The sequence below is a fragment of the Petaurus breviceps genome, unplaced genomic scaffold (genome assembly GCF_028583685.1).
Source record: "Petaurus breviceps papuanus isolate PSGF00001 unplaced genomic scaffold, PetGlider_PUasm1.0 90842, whole genome shotgun sequence".
NCBI classification, from domain to species: Eukaryota; Metazoa; Chordata; class Mammalia; order Diprotodontia; family Petauridae; genus Petaurus; species Petaurus breviceps.
Window position 1 is genome coordinate 18,259,750 of NW_027187358.1, and position 6,000 is coordinate 18,265,749.

The following is a 6,000-nucleotide window of genomic DNA, read 5'->3' on the forward strand; positions in this document are numbered from 1 at the left end:
CTTGATGTCATCACTCAGCCATTCAGCCAATAAACATTAAGCACTTACTATATGCCATGTGATATCCTAAGTGCTGGGGATACAAAAAGAAATATCCACTGCCCTGAAGGAACTCACATTCTAATTGGGGAGACAAGAAGCAAACAGATATGTACAAACAAGCTATATATAAGATTATTGTTGTTGTTCATTCTTGAAGATGACTGATGGCATCAGGAGGATGATGTCTTGACTTGGATTTCTATTTAAGTGAGGCAGGTCTGTGTGAAGTCATCAGCCTCACTCTGTCCTCCATAGTCATTAGAGTCCAGTGGCAAGACATAATTTAGGATGACTGATAATGGTCTGAGATGCAATGGAAGATATTGGCCTATTTAAGTTAAGGTATTTCCGAAGTCTCAGTTTGTCTGAGGCAATGTCCATTCAGCAATGAAATGCTGAGTAAGAACTGAGGCAAAAGATGGCCTAGTTTCCTTTCACAGAAGAATCATTCTGGGAGGGGGAGACACTCAGAGTTTCTGGCTAGAACAGAAAAAAAATGCTATTTTACACTCCTATATGCAAGCTTAGAAATAATTAGAAGAAGGAAAGCACTGGAATTCAAAGTGGGGGGGAGGTAAAAAACTTCCTATAGAAAATGAAATTTTAGTTTGGACTTGAAGGAAACTAGGGAAATCAATAGGCAGAGATAAAGAGGGGAAGCATTTCAGGCATAGGAACAACATGGGAACAGCCAGAGGAAATGCTCAGAGCTGAGGTAAGGTGTGGTCTTGTTTGATGACCAATAAGGAAGCCAGTGCCACTGGACTGAAGAATATATAAGAATACTCTTATGAAGTGTAAGGTGTATGAAGTTTAGAAAGGTGGAGGAGGCCCCAGTTGCACTCAAAAGTCCAGAGAAAGGACACAGTTATTAAGGAACACCAAACAGAGGAGGCAATAGGAAGGCAGTGGAGTTACTCTCAATTTAGATTCTCCTAGAGGGCAACATGTTGTCCAAGTGTACATCACTGTCACACTTAAAGGATCTTGTGATTTTAAACTGAGAGGGATCTTAAGAAATTACCAACACACATTTCCTAATTTTACAAATGAAAGAAGAATGACCCAAGGAGACAGTAAGTGACATGGGAAAGGTCATAAAAGTAATAAACAGCAAAGCTGAAATTCAAATCCATGTATTTTAATTCCAAACCCATGTTCTCTCTACTATGTTGCACAGGTTACTTAGTTTCCATACTCTGAGGCTGCTTAGATATCCTGAGATGCCTTAGCTAGAATGAATATGTGGACTAGTTTGTGATCTTAATATGTTACAAATTTCCCTTAAGAGGTCCCAGTAGCAAAGTCATCTGACCTTTTTACATACAGGTTTTTCTCTTTTGACTCTTTTATTTTACAAGACAAGCTGTTAAGATTCTTAATTTATATCATGCTTTTTTAAAAAAAAGTTAATTAGCACCGAAATGCATCAAACATCTCAGAGGCTCAGAGTATGACAGTAAGAACTACTCTATTTGGGTTCAACTTTCATGGATTCGTTTTGTCATGGGACATGATTTTTTTCCTGATACAATACCCAGTTAGACATTTTCCCCTCTTACTCTTTTGTTACTTTAATTTCTTGCATCTAATAGGCCTTCTTATCCTCTCAGTTGAGAATTTTGCTAATGGTCTACCATTCCAGAGGCTCATATGGTCTAATAAGCCTCAATTTCTTGCAATAGCTCCATGCCATTATGCATTATATTCATTGCCTCTTAGGACCTTTTGCTAGCTCTCCCTTTTCCAAGTGTAATGATGTGTGGGAACTCAACTTTACATATTCCTACTCAGAGCCCCTGCCTCTCTGAATTTCTTTATTACCCAAATAAATTAGAGAAATAAATAAATGACAACTTTTTTTGTTTTGTTTTGGTTTTTTTGGTGTTCATATTCTCTGGGGCTAAAGAGACAAACCAAGCAGTATCTGACTTCAAGAAACTTCTATTCTACCTGGAAAACACAATATATTATGTAAAGTAAGCTAATAACACTTCCACAAATCTTTGCTGTTTTTTTCAAATGTATAGAAGAAAATGCTCAGTAGCCTGGATTGCTCTTTCATCCTCTTTCCTTTCCCAACGCCTTTCAGTTCTTGAAATAAGGCTTAGAATATTTATAGTCCAACTAAGTGGCTATCAATTTCATTGTACTATTCTGTTTCCTCAAATGCTCTCTGAATTTACTGGAACTCTTACACGTTTCAGCAATGATGTTTTCAGACTTTTCAGATGACGTTGCTTATCTCTTCTAATTGTTCTTTCCATTGTTTGGTGCTCCCTGGACATTAGAATCACAGAACTTCAGAGTTGGGGAGACTGCTGAAGTCATCTAGTCCAAATTATTCCTGAGTAGGAATCTCCTCTCCCACAATATCCCCAACAAGTGACTGTCCAGCATACTTGTGAAGACTTCTGGAAATGCAGGACCCATTACCTTGTGAGCTAGACCATTCTACTTTTGAGTAGCTTTCATTATTAGGAAGTTTGTCAGCCTTAAATCTACTGCTCTACATCATCCACCCACTGTTTCTGGTTTTGTCCTTTGGAATCAATTAAAGTGAATTGAATCTATCTTCCACATGTCAGCCCTTCAAATAAATAAAAACACCCATCATGCCTAGGCTTGTCTCTTCTATGTTAAAATTTGGAAAGAGCATCAGTTCTATCCAGTAGAAAAGACTTTCAGCATTTTAAATCCTGTGAACCTACCTTACATCATCAAGGTAGGTGTGCACAGAAATGAAGGAAGTATAGTCATTTGTCAGGTACTGCCTGCACTCGTGCCCTATTGGGCCTCACATTTGTTTTCTGACTAGTTTTAGAAATATGATATAATACCAAGAGCCATTCCCCAAGGGGCAATTGGTCAAAGGATATAAATAGTCATATTTCAAAAAAAAAGAAACTATTAACAAGTTTATAAAAGGTTAATACAAATAATATGCTAAGTTAGAAAAAAATCAAAATAGTTCTGAGTTTTCACCTCATACCCATAAAATCAGAAACATGATACAAAAGTAGTTTAATCAAGGTTGGAGGAACTTTTGAAAGACAGGCACACATGTATAATGTTGGTAGAGCTATGAATTGGTTTATTCTGGAAAGTGTTTTGGAATTGTCCTATGACATAAATATTCATAATCTTCGACCCAGAGATCCCATTAGTAGGCATATTTTCCATAGAAGTCAAAAATAGAAGGAAATATAAGCCTCAATATATATCAGAATATTAACAACTATATATAAAATATAATCATTCATATATAGGGGTAGATACATGCATGCATGTATGGAGAGAGGGAAAGTCCAAAAATGTGCATTGAAAGAATAAAAACAATCACAAATAATGATTGATGTTTAATTTTCATTACTAAACTGGACACCAAAGATGAGAGAAGGTACCTCTCTCTTTGTAAAAGGTGGGGATTATTACTGAGCAATGTTGAATGTGGTCAGAATTGGTTACTGAAATAGTTTTTTGTAAGTTGCTTTTTAAAAATCTGGGTTTTTTTTTTTGTTCTTTGTTAGAGAAGATATATGAACAAAGAACAGAGGGGTATTAGGAAAAGAAGGGGTAACACAAAGTCTAAATCCCATTTTCATGGGACTCTCCTCAAAAGTGGAGATTGATTACCCAGGGTTCCAAATCCATTTGCAATAACTTGTGGATCCTTATTTTTGCAAGAAATTGACTTTTGTAGGTTTGCTTTTTAATGTCTTGAACATTTTTTTATGTTTCCCTTCTGAGTTTTTCAGTAATTTTGCCTCAAGATCAGTCCATTGTTTTCTAAATGATTACTTATACTTAAATGGACTTTTAACCCAAATAGTCATAGTCTGGACAAATTATTGTATTGAATGTTCCCAAAAAGCTTCAGTTAGGAGGCACTTTATTTTTTATGTGTTTATACTTTTAATGGCATGGAATGAATTTAAATTGGATTGTTGTTTTTTCCTAAAGGCATCCAGATTTACAGTTTAAATTTGTAGGTTCATAATTTTTTTAGTGACTTTGAAGAAAGGATTCTTCCCTCCCATCCCTGTATGATGGTGAATCCTGGGGGCATCTCCTTTACCTCCATGCTTTACCTAGCCTTTTGCACTCAAATGGATATTGAGGCTAGCAATCTGAGTGGCAGGAAATTTTTTTGACATTGAAATAAAGTTTCAAACATTTTTGCTTTGTTCAATTTTGTCTCAGAAGGGCAATTTTCTTCCCATTCTGGAAAAAAAAAAGTTTGCATTTTTTTCTTCCTCTTCTCTTTATAGGAAGCAAATTTTCTTTTGAGGTATAGGTAATTTTGTTCTTCCTGGTTAAATCTTGTAATTTCTATTGCAATTTTCTTTTGGTTTTTGGAGGTGGAACAAGTTTATCAACTGACCTGATTTTAGCCCTGTACCTGATATTTACAAGTACATATTAATTGATATTTATGGTTATGTATTATTATGTATTTTATATTACATAATTATGTAAATAACAAATAATTAACAATTGAATTGTATTAATCATATCAATGTATAATAATTAATGTAATTATGTTATATTATTAATAATATTAGTTATGCTATTTTAGAATTTAGTTAGATGGTCTATCTTTTAAAAGTTCAAATGCTATTATACATATAATTAGCAGGTATATGTTCATATATGAAAGAGTTATTGGCACTTCTCATGATTTGAATTTGTGGGTTTTGGTGGTGTTACGGTATTGATAAGAACAATATGTTAATCCAATAGACCTTTGTTGCTGTAACAATGCACATTTATTAACAGCATTAATATTTGTATAATAATGTGAACATATATGGAGTCTATTTATGTAGATGCACACAGAGAGCAATTTTTAGAAAGGTGAGAATGAAGTCAGTTGAATTGTACTGTTGTCTTTTAGTATTAGTAGACCAAGACTTTAAAAATAAGGACGTTTTAAGAATATTAGGCAGAAAAGTGAAAGTCTTGGAAGGTTAAAAGCACTAATTTAAAGGCAGATGAGACAACTCAGTAAGTTTTTCCTGGGCCTTCCTGAAAATTTTGACAATGTATAAATGCCTGAGAATCAAATAGTAGGGAGTTATTCCTGGCAAGTTCATACTAGTCCACCCTCTGATGATGAAGAATTTATTAGAGAGTTAAGAAACTTTCTAATCAAAGGAGATATCCATACGGAACTACTAAATGTCACAATTAAACCCTGGAATTTTATAAACTTTATGAATAAGGCTAAGGTCATAGATCCTTTGGTAGACTGATACCATAAGATCCCACATTGGCATTTTCTTTATACATAAACATATATACTATTAGAATTATAACCAGAAACTTGGGTTGGACAGACAAGAGTAGACCTGAGATACTGGAAGGACCCAGTGTCAGGCATAACAAGGACATCATTCACGAGCATAACAGAGACAGCTAAAATGGAGACATTTGGCCACACTTCAGTGAATAACCTTACTGGGGTATGTCCAGATGTCACCTGGCAAAAATATATACAAACTTTAGCTGAGATATATGGGAGGAGAGAGTGTCAGTTGAACCAGAGTGAATCAAAAGATGCCTGTGCTAATTTTGTCTCATATTGAAAAAGTCCAGATGACTTCCTCCTTAGGGCAAAGCAACATCTGTAGAGACTGATACTGATAGATGATCTAGGCAAAAAATGTATTACAGACATTAGACCAGGGCTGGTTGGTACATGACCTTCATGTATCTGATGATATTAAAACAATATAGATACAGAAATAGTCGCCCAAAATATCTGAAGTGACATAAGTGCTCATAAACTTAAAGGGTCAATATAATGTACAGCACTCAGCCTCAGTAGGATCAGGGCCTTCTCATGTGTGGGCCACAAAAGCAACAGAAAAGATGGAAGAAAGGGAAGAAAGTAGGGAAGAGGGGAGGGAGGAAGGAAGGAAGGAAGGAAGGAAGGAAGGAAGGAAGGAAGGAAGG